Raw genomic sequence first — 14,004 nt, 5'->3', positions numbered from 1 at the left:
GGCTTGTGTTTTTGGTGGGTGGAGAAAAAACAGGGGACACACAGCCAGGAAGTGAGTGAATGCCTCTGTCAGGAAACAGTGTAACAATGCTGTGCCTTCACCCTGTTTTGAAGAAAAGAGAGAAAGACTTCATTTTTTCTGGGAACCAAACTCTTAGAGGTTTTTAACTCATGTGGAATACCTTGTGTCTGGAAAGGAACCTAAAATTATTATTATTGTTGTTGTTGTTGTTGTTGTTATTATTATTATTATTATTGGTTATGGTGGTGGTGTGTTGGGGTGGGGGAAGGAAGAGTGAGAGAGGAAAGGGGGAGGTACAGAGAGAGACCCTAAGAAGCTATTTCCAACATTTATAGCAATAAAGACTTAAAAAAAACTAATTTGATTATCTGTGCAACAATGAAGGCTTGGGAATGAGATGGAAGATAAGCACATTTTATGACAAAGAGATGAGTATTTGTTGATATTTTAAGGTAAAAAGGCTACATGACATTGGCTATCCTAGTTACAACTTTAAAAACTATAAAGACATATGGAGTGTTATATGCAAAATACACCTTGGATAGGATATGATTAGTATCTTGTAATTACTTACAAATCTATCCCATTGGTCAAAGCAAGAAGAATGGATTGCTTATATGCCTGGCCACCAACACTTCAGGGGGAGGGTAGAGGCAGGCAGATTTCTGAGTTCAAGGGCAGCCTGGTCTACAGTGTGAGATGTGGGCCAACCAGAACTAAACAGTGAGACCCTGCCATAAATAAATAAACAAATGAATAAATAAAAAGTAGATAAGAGCTACTTTGGGTCAGAGATTGCCACCATTTTTTCTAGAAAGAGGAAAGTTGGAGAAACAATGGTGGGTTGAGCTTTTACATCTGTTCAGTCACCAAGCCTCCTTAGGGTTGGGAACCCCCAATTCAGGACTGATAAGTAATTCCTTTCTATAACATCTGACATACAGAGACTTTACAGTTCCAAGTGACATCTGGCCATCATTACTTTTGGGCAGATTCAAATGTTTTCACAGTTGAGTACCAGTTCCCTAAAATAAAAGTTATTTTGATGCCTGCAATACTGTAGAAAAGATTACCAGTCACACTATCCACAGCAACAAAACATTATCCTTCTGGGACACCTTTTAGGAAAAGCAAAACATCAGTATCAAAGTGTTAAACTGGGGGTTTAGAAACTAAATTTTGTTTTGTTTTTTGAGACAGGGTTTCTCTGTGTCCTGGAACTCCTCTGGAGACCATGGCTGGCCTTGAACCCACAGAGATCATCCTGTCCCTGCCTCTGGGGTGCTGGGGTTAAAGGCGTGCATCACCACCACCCAGTAAATTTTTAATCAGAATACTGACTTCCCACTATTGTAAGCATCTAAAATGCAAAGCCTGAACAATGACAAGAAACACAGACTGGCTGGCCTACCCAGTTGCTTGTACAATTCTACCCCATGGCCATGCTTTGGGGAAGAAAATGCATTTAAAAGAATAAGTGAAGGTCTGTTTCCTATCTACCTACAGAAGATGGAATGACAGAGAGCTCACTCTCTGTCCAGGTGCCTTCCATCAGTCGTGGGGCTCTCTCTTTCTAGCCAGTCTGAAGGGAAGAACTGCTGCTCCTACTGTAGTCTACACCCCACCTGGAAACCACTGGCCATAAGCTTCCTTAGACCCTCATGTCTTCACTCCTCAGTCCTCTTTCTCCAGGTTAACCACTTCTCACCCAGGCCAGCAAATGGTCTCTTCATCCCTTACCCCGTGACCTGTTTAATGAGTCAGTTCACCCTTCTCATCGTCTTCCATCACTGCCTACACACCCCTCTGCTTGGTCTCCATCATGCTGAGGCATCACTGCAGATGGAGGGACCTTCCCCGATGGGAACATGCTTCCTGCACTTTAAGGTCACTGGCTCCAACCTGCCATCTTCATATCCAGAAGGATACTTCCCACATGGCATCTTTTGGAACCTCTAGCAGGCCCTCCTCACAGGCTCTAATTCCCTTCTCCCTGAGGCCCTGAGAGCCCCCTGCAAACACCCTAGGTGGCCACCCCCCATCCTTCCACACAAGAGTTTGTGCTGAGCAACTTCCCTTCTCTCTGTAGTCTCTCTTATTCTCACTCACTCTTGTGCTGTCAGCTCTCTCCCCCAGCTACTAATGCCCTCGACAAATCTCTCCCCAGCCGCTTTTCTTCTTTTTTATTGTGGCTGTCTTCGGTCCAGAACCTTGGTCCAAATTCTCATTCCCAATCTCTTTCTTCCTTGAAGTCACTCCACAAACTAGCTGTGGAGTGCCCCTTCAAAGGCTCTGATTGCATCGGTCTCTTCTATTCAAATGGCTTAAATGGCTCCCCACTATCTCTGGTTCAGAGTTCAAACCTCTTGCTATGTGATTCAAAAGGCCTTTGATTTCCTACTGTCCCTAAGTTCCCTAGGCTTTGTTCATACCCTCTGAACTTGGCTGAGCATGCATTATGTCCTACCACACCTGATGAAGAGCTGGCCAGCATTTGGGACTTTGTTCAAATTCCATCTCCACCGTGTGAAGTCGCCCCTGGCAGCTTCCTGGTGGCACCTGTGCCCTGTGCCTTTCCTTTAAATATGTCAAGTCTCCTTAGTTTCGTTAATTATGTCTAGCAATAGGGTGCTTAGTCATGTCTTCTGCATGGTGCCCTCCAGGTGGCACACGATGGGACCATTCATTCAGAATTAAAGGCCACCTGTGCAGGATCCAAGTTTTATATGTGTCTTGTTTTTGAAGATCCAGGAGCCACTTGACTAAATAAACAATAGTTTGTGTACATGTGTGGAGGACTTGAGAGAGATTTTTTTTAAAGAATTTTCATTTCTATTATATATCAAACGTAACTACAAGCAATCTCACTCCAAGGTACACACTCCAAAGAACTGAAAACATATGCTTATATGAAAATGTATCCATGGGGGGCAGAGACAGTTCAGCCATAAAGAATGCTTCATGAGCTCCTGGATGCCAGCACCACAAATGGGAGGTGGACAACTGCCTATAACTCTAGCGCCAGGAGATCCGATGTATTTTTCTGATCTCTGTGTACACACACACACACAAACACACACACACACACACACACACACACACACACACACACACACACACCAGTGCATATGTGAACGGGCACATCAACATTATCCACAATCACCAAGAGGAAACAACTCAAATGGTGTGAACTGATGAGTATACAGAATACGATGTCACCTACACATTGGGACACTGTTGGTGTTACAAGAGAATGTAGTATTGAGACATGTTATAAGGTGGGTGAGTCTTGAAAACATCATGCAAAGTGGAGGACACACACAACCACATATAGTCTGATTGAACATAAAAATGTACAGAATCAGCCATGACAGAGAGTTAGTGCTGAAGCCACTGTGAGTGCCTGTTGTCAGGGACATGGGATCCTCAAGAGTCAAGATCAATGAGTGGTTTCTCAATCTGTGGGTCAAGACCTCTTTCAGTGGTCACCTTTGACCAACAGAAAACACAGATATCTACATTATGAGTCATAACAGTGACAAAATTGCAGTTATGAAGTAGCAACAAAAATAATGTTATGGTTGGGGGTCACCACACCATGAGGAAGTGAATTAAAGGGTGGCAGCATTAGGAAGGTTGAGAACCAACCACTGGGTTAAGATCATGGTGGCGGCTGCAGCAGCATCATGGATACACTACAAACTTAAATTGTGAGCTTTAAGATGCCGAGTTTCACACCAGTAGATCGTGTATGTGGGCAGGGGGCTGTGTGTGTGTGTGTGCCTGTATCTGAGTGCATGTGTGCGTGAGTGTGCATGTCTGCATGTGCATGTGTGCGTGTGTGTTGGGGCTGGGGCTCACAACAAGCAAGTGATTTACTGATGAGCTGCATACCCAGCCATCTTTTTGTACTTTTAGAATCTTCCAGAATTGCTTAGGCTGGCCTCTGTAGCCCATGTATGATCCTTCTGCCTCAGTCTCCCAAGTAGCCGGGGCTATAGGCCTATGCCACAAGGCTCAGTTTAGTATCATTTTATGCTTATTGGTTAAGGAAAAGATAGATCTGCTCCAAATTATAAAAATATTGCAGTCCCTTCGACATTAACAGGATATTGACTGAGTTTACATAGACACATGGAATAGATCTACTCTCTTCTTTCCCTTGGGATCAAAGGCAGACACCACAGCATCAGGCTGAGAATAGTGGATGATGCAAACTTGAAGCAGGGTCCTTATGTTCAATATTCATATCAATAGATCAGCATCCTTACTGTGGAAAAGATGGAGGCTTCTCAAAACACTAAAAGCAGAACAGGCAGGATAGTACACATCTTTCATCCCAACACTTGGGAGTCAGAGACAGGAGGATCTCTTTGAGTTTGAGGCCAGCCTGGTCTATATAGCAAGTTCCAAGATAGTCAAAGAGACACAGTGAGACTCTGTCTCAAAACAAAAGCCAAAAGCCTCATTGAAAAAGAGATTTATGGGGCTGGAGAGATGGCTCAGAGGTTAAGAGCATGGACTGCTCTTCCAGAGGTCCTGAGTTCAATTCCCAGCAACCACATGCTGGCTCACAACCATCTGTAATGAGATCTGGTGCCCTCTTCTGGTGTGCAGATATACATGGAAGCAGAATCTTGTATATATAAGAAATAAATAAAATCTTAAAAAAAAATAAAAAAGAGGCAGGAACCATGAAGGAGTGCTGCTTACTAGCTTGCTCTTTCTGGCTCCTGCTTAATCAGCTTTAAAAAAGAAAAAGAAAAAAAAGAAAAAGAGATTTATGATCCAGCTGTGCCTCTCCTGGGCATCCACCTGGAGGAATCAGCCACCAGACACTGCAGATACCCACATACCATGCTTATTGCTGCCCTATTCACAGCAGTCCAAGCCATGGAATTGGGCAGGTTCCAGCCCATGGGTGAGAAAGGTGGGAAAGATGTACATATATCCAGTCATAACCAATAATAAAATCCTTTATTTGCATGACAGTGGATGGAATCAGAATCACCAGAAGCCAGACATGGGAAGACAAGTGTCACATGTGTTCTGGGCTTTGTGGAAACAAGAATTAAAAAAAAAAGCAAAGAAACAAATTACAGATGAGCTGAATGTGGCAGAGGGACTGCTAGGGAATGGGAAGGAAGGATGGGGGAACTGAAAAAGGGTGGGGATAGAGGGTAGGTGGAAGATGGGTATGGTGGAAGCGAGATACAGGACTGTTAAACAAATGTTATGGGGAAAGCCATTCATTAGAATATGATTGGTGTGCACAGATTATAAAACCCCAGTGTGTCCATTAGTGACATATGAGAGTGACTGGCAGGGGTACATGTATTCTTGTTTTGATCAATTAAAAACCATCTGCGGTTGCTGGTGTGCTCCCTTAAACTCCCAGCTCCCAGGAGGCAGAGGCAGGAGGATCTCTGGGAATTCAAGGACAGCTTGGTCTACAGAATGAGTTCCAGGATGGCCAGGACTATGTAGTGAGATCCTGACTCAAAACAAAAAGCAAAAATCAATGGATGAAATCCTAGTATTATAGGAGGTAGAGGCAGGAGAGGCAGGAGTTCAAGGTCAGCTTTGGTGACATAGGGAGCTCCAGGGTAAGTTGAACTACATGAAATCCTGGCTCAGCAGAAAGACAGTAGAAATAGGCAGGGGAAAGGTCAAACAGGAAAAAGTCAAACAAGACCCTGGGTCTTGAAGCAAAAAAGTCTGAGTGGGTGGAGAAACTTTTTGATGAAATAGTGTCGGGTACTAAAGGCAGGACTAGAGTGAGCCAGAACATTTGACTGCAGAAGAGCAGAAGGGACCACCCACCTGCCCGAGGACTGAGGAAGTGAGGCTGGATAAACACTGTGGGGACAGATTAGAAGGGTGTGGAGAACCCTGTGTGTGTGTGTTGGGGGGACCTCAGAGGCTCTTCACGAAGAGCTTTGTGTTGGAAGTGGCATTTGAAGAAGGCTATGAGGCAGGGTGTGGTGGTGCAAGCCTGCAATCCTAGCACTGGATAGACTGAGGCAGGAAGATGGAATGTTCGAGGCCAGTTAGGCCTACACACAGTGAGTCCCTGTCTTAAATAACAACAACAATAAAACCCAAAGGAGTAAAAAGGTTGTTGGGATTGAGCTGGGGCGAGCGGGGGTAAGACCAGAAAGAGAGGCAATTGTGGTGACGTATGAATGAAGAGACCAGGGTCTGAATCAGAAAGGGAAGCAAGGAACAGTGACTGCAGTGTTGAGAATGTCTAACGGGGACTTCCAGATACAAGGAAGACACATAGAGGAGTCCAGGAGCAGGAGACAAGAGAGTCGTGCTACAGATGGAGACCTAGACTTTCAAGTGCCACAGAGGCTACATAGCCCTCAACAAGGGTATAGTTTCTTGGTTTAGACAATAGATTGCTGGTGTCTTCAACTTTCACATCTGTTTTGCCGCCATCCCATGAAAACTCATCAAAGTTTACTTACTCTTTACAGAGACAGACAGTACAAAACAACAACAACAAAAACCTTCTTTATCTTCTGGCTCTGCTAAAGAAAAACCCAAGAATTCTTTTTCGGTTGACGTAATGTGCTGAAATACAGTCTTAACCTGAAGTGGCCAGGCGGGAGAAAACACCAGTACACACACTGTCTAGAGCAAATGAACAAGCAACAACAAGCCAACCTTCTGGGCTGGGAGCTAGCTCAGTACATGGGCTAGGACTGGGAGCCCCAGCACCATGTGAACACTGGGTGTGGTGATGCTCCTAACCTTACTGCTGATAAGAGACAGAGGTTCCACACATGCATGCATGGTGAGTGCACCCACATACACATGTGCACATGCATACACACGCCCCAATAAATGATTTGAAAATAAACCCACACTTTGTTTGCCATGTTGCTTTCCTGAGTTTTCTGAGTTCTATCGAAAGGAGAGGAAATTTTCAAGGGAGAGGCAAAGAGAAAAACTGTGCTGAAGCTGAACTGATTGGACCAAATAATCATTTTGACTAATAATTACTGGATCTACAGCCAACTCTGCTTCCTCCCCATTTCCTCCCACCCTGTTGGCCTGGGTAGCATGGAACTGGTTAAATGCTCTGGTCTTTTCATGACTATGTGACCATACAAAGTTTTGCACACTATTTTTCTTCCCATGATCATATTCTGGTTAAGCTATGAATGGGAGCTGGATTACTCCAAACATAGCCACCGGACATCAGTCATGGGCTCTTCTCCTGATGCACTGTCAAATTTGGTCTTTGTAGACATTATCTCTCTCAATCCCACACTGACCTTGGGAAGCAGGGGCTCTGGCCAACACCCACTTTTCCATTTGAAACATCCAGATTTCCAGGAGGTTAACAAACGTGAGAGGTGATGGAATGAGCGGATGGCAGGCACATTCCTGTGCCAACCCCAAAGTGTACGTGATTAAATCTAAAGTAATACAACGAGGGAGGCTGACCATGAGCCACAGTGCAGGGGTCAGGGTGGGATATCCTCTTAGAACTGTGTTGTTGACAGGGTGGGTGGAACCCTACTGGAGTTGGGAGTCTTACTGTCACCTTTTGACAGAACACTTACAACATATCAAGGTCAGATGGTGTACATGACAAAAAAAAAGATGCTATTGGCCTGTGAAGAACCTATGAGGCTGGCAGATGGCATTAAAATGCTTCAAAAAGTGTTTCCCGAGACTGTCCAGTGACAGGACAATCTGTAGGACAACAACTGCAGTTTACCTCAGAAGGAAACTTCTCAGTACTGTGTGTGTGTGTGTGTGTGTGTGTGTGTGTGAGAGAGAGAGAGAGAGAGAGAGAGAGAGAGAGAGAGAGAATGAGTTATATAGACATATATACATTTATTATATGTATGTGTGTGTATATACACACACAAACACAGATAAGTACACTCACACACAGACACACACACACAGAGACAGACCACACACATACACACACTCCTAAGATACTTCTAAAAGTAACTTGCCTCTGCAATTCTCAAGCATCTGGGCCCAGATGTCATGTTTCCTCTGAAGGCTTCCTTTTTATGTTTCCACCAGGGCTGAACCAGAACAATCTATAACTCCAGGCTCTTTCACGGGAGTTTTTGATTCTTATTTAACATTTTATATGATGGTCCCAATGTGTTGAGATGTCCTCACACACTGACTCTGCAATAATTTAAAACAGGAAACACAGTACTCTCACTATGAAACACTGCCCGCCCCCCACTCCCCTTTTGCTAACATATGGCCGTGTACAAAAGGGGTCCATGTGATCTTTGCAGGCCAGAGATAAAGACTACGATCAAGGGAAACTAGAGAGAAGGGCCAGCACGTGTCATGTCAACTTACTCAGGAGAGTGAGTCTTGTCATCTGGATGGAACTGGCACACTGTTGGCGCTGGTTAAATCAACAGGCACAGGCAGATGGGATACTGCAAGTGACTTCCACCTTCCCACCTCCCTAAGATCTGAAATAATCTGTCAGGGTGAGGCCCCGCCCACTTCCTCTCCCCACTCCCAGCTCTGACCTGGAGCTAGACTATGAATCTACTATATTCAGCCCATCCTGAAGGTTCTGAGAGGCTGCAATTTATAAAACACACACACACACACACACACACACACACACACACACACACACACACACAGAAGATCTGGCATTATATTTCAAAGATTATCTGAAATTTTTAATTTCCTCTTTCCTTTAGATAGACCCTTCCCCCACTGCCATGAACAGTATCCACTACACACATTCTTGAACAAACAATGCCTCCTACGCAAAAAACGGCAAGAATCAATTTACACAGGAGACATGGAGGATGCTAGAGCTTGTCCAGGGCTTCGTGGTAGCCCACACATTTCACTCAGTCCTTGCTCTGACTGCCTAGTAAAATTATTAAAAGAAACTGAAGACTTGTGAACACAGTTTCCCTGCAGAGAGTGCTTTAGACTAACCTTACCATTCAAAGTGATGGGCTGTCAATTAAAAGTTGCCTCCTTGCTTGCATCATCTGACTTTATTTTAGGGACTAGAGCTGTCCCAGAAATTAATGACCTCAACGCTAAGGTATTTTCCTTTCTACTTTAGTAAGTAACTAACCCTACTCACTAAAATAATTTCAAGAAATTGCAAAACCAAGTAAATGTGGCCAAACTCTTTGATCTTTGTGTGTCTACATTTGGAATTATACGTGAGAAACGGCTTTGCTTTCTGCCCTATTTTCCCTTTCTTTGAAATAAGAAAAATAGGAAGTGATATTTTGAAGGTCTGGGATGAACACCGTGCCATTTTGAGTAGTTTACTCTTGAAATGTTACTTTAGTGTTGGGGCACCCCTTATGGTAGGCGACAACCCACCTTTAAAAGGTGACCTTTAGCATATTTTTCAAGTTTTCTTCATGGGCTTCTTTGCCAAGATTATGACATCCTGTTGGAAGCCTGGCCTTCTACTTGCTGATCCAGAAGAAAGAGGGAAAACTAAAAATTCTAACTTCTGAAAAATTGACACAAAAGTTCAACCATGTCAAACTACTAATTACACATAGCCAGCTTTACGTTTCTTGGCCGGACTTTGAGCGAAGGTCCTAAGTCCTCATGTGAAATTCAACAGGAAGTTTAAACAGCTCCTGTGTGTGAACATTGTGTCAACATAAGGCACTTTATAATGAGACATTCAATATAAGATTAAAAACCAAGTACGTTTACTCGAAATGGATTGTCTGAAATGCCGGCCCCTCAGTGTCCAAGCTGACATGATGGAGCGTTTAAGATTGCCTCAGCAGTCAATAAGTCTTTGAGGTGAATTTCTTTGAAAGACTGACTCTGGCTCACAGGAAAAGATAAACCTGAGATCAACTTCAGTGACAAGGACACCCCTAGGCTGTCAAGCGCCTTCATCCTGAGATAGGAAGCTCTTCACAGACACTCAAGTGAGACTTAAGCAGCACTTCCTGGTCAGACCTGGAGCCTCAAGAGCACTTCACAGGGCTTTGCATTTTGACATTCAGGGAAGGAATGTTCAAAAACAAGCTTTTAGTCGTCCCCCACTTCCCCAGCACCTCCCTACCCCTGCACCTCCAGTTCCCACCAAAGAGAACAAACAGGCACTAGCTAAACAAACACCATGTAAAAATCCATGACATTCAGTCAATGCCTGCTGCTGCAGTAACATGTAAACACCAGGCCAGGCCAGGGTACTTACTGGTCTTCATAAAGACATTGGCATAGTTAGCACCCCTCATAGTGTGTCGCACCCCTCATCCCTTTGCCTGGGTGCTCCCTCCGTGTGCTTTCACGGGACACACCCTGTTAGGAGCAGTGAAAACATCACAAAAGGCACTCACCGGGTTCCTAGAGAATGAAGACCGGTCAAGGTGCCTTCACATTTTACTCTTCAAATCTACAGTGACTTCTCTTTGAAACTCCGGGAGGAGAGGTCTGCAAGAAACCCCATAAAATCCTTATGAGGAACTACGGATGAAGAAGCATGAGCAGGGTGCCCCACGGTGCTATCAGGCCCAACAGCCTGCATGAGGCATTTCCTGTTCCGACGCCCATTGGCCCTTGCAGGTGCTTGCGCCTCTGGGTGGTGCCAATAAGCAGTTGGCTCTCTCTCTCTCTCTCTCTCTCTCTCTCTCTCTCTCTCTCTCTCTCTCTCTCTCAACTATTGATTCCCTGAAGGAGATTTAAGGTTGGTATTGCCAACACTGGAAACATTAGGCTCTAGGACACTACCACCCTAGGTTCAAACTGAGAATCGTCCAGCAAGGTCCATTACGGACTGGTGATTGCCTGATTTAAAAGGGCTGGGGACAGTTCACTTCAACAGGCTTTTATGATTTTTCTAAAATTCACCAGTACTAAGTCTGTCCTAGCGAGTTAGGGAGGATGAAACAGGATGATCCCAAGCTCAATTCTACTTTAGGCTACAGAGCCTGTCTGGGCTCCAGGGTGAGTTCAAGGACAGCCTGGGCCACTTAGTGAGAGGCTGTTTCAGAAACGAGCAGTGGGGGGCCCCATGGTTAAGTGGGCTTGCAGCTCTACCAGGTCTGGAGTTTGGATCCCAGCACCCACATCGAATGCCTGCAATTCTAGTTCCAAGGGATCCAAAGCCCACTTCTGGCTTCCCTGGGCACACATATGCATACATGCACTGACACATACACAAATTTAAAAAATATATATATCTTTGAAAAATAATAGAGGGCTGAGGTCCAGTTGTAGGCAGAGTGCTTGTCTAGCCTGTGTGAAGCCCTAGGTCCAACTCAGTATCTATCCCAGCCACTTTCTCTATTCAGAAGACGGTTTCTGACACTAGAATATTGAGATGAACATAGCATGGGCTGGGATTTGGTAGATTTTGTATACAAGAGAGGAAGAAAAGTTTCATATGGCTGAGACAGAAGATGCTTGACTGGCAATTGTTAATGATGGTGGCAGGTCACATTTACTATAAAAAGCATCAAGGTCATGCCTCCACTTGAAGCCTAAAAGACTTTTCAAGCTTGGTGGCTTACACCTGTAACCCCCTGCATCGGGGAGGCTAGGGTGAAAGGATGGCAAGTTCAAGGCCAGCCTGGTTTACACAAGGAGACACTGGAAAAAGATACAGAAACCTTTTCTAGTCCCTGGGGCATGGAAGTGAGGGTTTGCATGTCCTCTGTGTTTCAAGTGCATGCTGGAGGTGGTGGTTGTGGGTGCCAGCAGGCAAAGGAAGACCTCGTCAGTGCTAGGTTATTTTAATTCAGGCTTAAAATGAACTTCAAGCAGAAAGCTGATGACACCCCCAAAATAACATCAGGAGTTTGAGCTGACCAGTTTCCAGGGTCAATATCACAACCAATGGAAACCAAGTGAAAAGGCTCCAAGGGGAAAATGCTTATCATTACTGTGGGTGTAAGCACTCAGGACCTGAGGAGGTGTCCTAAGGAGGCATCATAGGCACTGCAGAGGTCTCCTTACAATGAACAGTTTTCACAGATTTTTCTCCAGCCTAACATGCATTCTTCTTGGCATGGATGGTCTACAATAGAGTGAATGCCAGGAAGGCCAACCAGAAAGACAAACCTAAAATCCGGACAGTAAAGTAGACATGAAAACGCTTCCAAACTGTATTTTCCTTCCTCAGGATTTTTACTTCCTTATGTTCAAAATAACGAAACTCTTGCAGCCAACCAATTGGAGAACTTGCTCAAGCCAGATTTCTATTAGATATTCAACAAATATTCGCTAAACCACTAGTTGAGGTGATAGCAATGAGTAAAAACAAAATGCTCTCCCTTGGTGGACCCTAAATGCTAGTGGAGGGATTTAAGGTGAACAAAACAGACAGAATGTTTGGTATATCTGCCAGAAGTTAGCAAGTGCTGAGGAGAAGAATTCAGTCTGAAAGACGGGGACACACCCCTCCCCCCAGCTTATTTGTACTCAGCTACTAAGTGATCATTCTCGAAAGGACAGTCCTTTGCTTTGGAAGAACATCGTGTGTGTGTGTGTGTGTGTGTGTGTGTGTGTGTGTGTGTGTGTGTGAAGGTGACAAGTCACCTCCATCTTCTTTGTTTCTAAATCCCAAAGAAAGCACAAAATTCCAAAGGACCCACTAATAAAAAGACTATCCAAGGGAACAAAGTAATAGATCCCAACATTGACAGTCAAAGTGAACTCAGGAGGCAGAGACAGGTGGATCTCTGGGTTCCAGGCTAGCCTAGAACAAAGTTCTGCAAAACAAGTTCCAGGATAGCTAGAGCTACACAGAGAGCCCCTACCTTGGAAAACCAAGAGAGTTGACTGGGCAGTGGTGGTGCATACCTTTAATCCCAGCACTCAGGAGGCAGGCGGATTTCTGTGAGTTCCAGGCCAGCCTGGTCTACAGAGTGAGTTCCAGGACAGCCAGGGCTACACAGAGAAACTCTGTCTTGAAAAAACAAAAAGAAAAACCAAGAGAGTAAAAGTGAAATGTTGAAAATGACCATGGATGGGTCTTCCCAAGTCCTGGGTTCCTGATGTCTCCTCCTGTCACACATTCTGACTGTCATGCTCAGAGGTAGTCTTCCCTTAGGAACTGTCCCTATTCTCTTCACCTGCAGCAACAATTGTATTCTATAATTATCTGCATAACTATTCTTAAATACTAGTTTGGATCTAAAGTGTTGCAGTTCAATACAATTCAATAATTAAGGTTGCAAGGTTAGAAATATAACAGATTGTCCTTTTAAAACCAGAAGATGAACACCTACAAAGAGAAGGGAAGTGTAAACTCTAGAATGAACTATCAGAGAGAATATTCTAGAACAAGTAAAGCATATACTTAAAGAACTCAGGGGAGGGAAGCAGAGAGTAGTTGGAGATCTCACCAACGACGGCAATATCGTTCTTGTCCAGCACATGCATGGCCCTGGATCCATGAAAAACACTCCAAAAAAGCCAAAGGAAGCCTGGAGATAAGGGACAGAGGCATTGAAAGGGCAGGGTGAAAAGATGGGACCATGGGTGGCAAGGCAGGAAGTGCATGGCCAATAGACAAGCAAGATGGCTCAGGGGAAAGGTGGTAGGAGAAAAGCAACCCCCACCTGTTATCCTCTGGCCTCCACATGAATTCCCCCAGAAATACCCATACACAGAAAATAAGTAAATAAATGTGTGAGAAAAATGGGTGCCTAAACCCAAGAATGTGTTGCTAAATCTGCCCTGAAGTTTACTAGGCCAGGAGATTGGCCAATGGCTCTGTCTAGATGAAGAAAATTGGTGTCCTTCTTCGAAGAACTCAGAAAGTGCCTGTGTACCCTGGAAGGATGGTTCAGCAGAAAGCCACCTACATATATACAAGCAGACAGAATGACACCCACATAAAATTGTAAAATTAATAAAGAAACATTTTAAAGGAGACCCTGGACAACTGTCTCAGAAGTCCTGTCCTAGCACCCTACTAAGGCCCTTATGGACCATGGAGGGTAGAAAGTGAGGGTGTAGGAAGAGGGTGTTGTG

At 44.5% G+C, this 14,004-nt stretch overlaps 1 protein-coding gene across 2 annotated transcripts in view; it reads right to left on the bottom strand.

The window, feature by feature from the left end:
* The window catches only part of Taok3 (TAO kinase 3), a 162,544-nt gene that overhangs the window by 141,074 nt on the left and 7,466 nt on the right, over positions 1-14,004 (bottom strand). The window contains exon 2 of one of the 2 annotated variants that reach the window (XM_027414189.2): positions 10,365-10,458. The exons of the other annotated variant lie outside the window; for it this stretch is intronic. The gene's annotated coding sequence lies outside the window, so the exon portion shown is untranslated. The remainder of the gene's footprint in view (positions 1-10,364; positions 10,459-14,004) is intronic. 2 annotated transcript variants of the gene reach the window in all.

Source organism: Cricetulus griseus, chromosome 4 (assembly GCF_003668045.3).
Source record: "Cricetulus griseus strain 17A/GY chromosome 4, alternate assembly CriGri-PICRH-1.0, whole genome shotgun sequence".
Lineage (NCBI taxonomy): Eukaryota > Metazoa > Chordata > Mammalia > Rodentia > Cricetidae > Cricetulus > Cricetulus griseus.
This window is presented reverse-complemented; position numbering and strand designations above follow the sequence as displayed.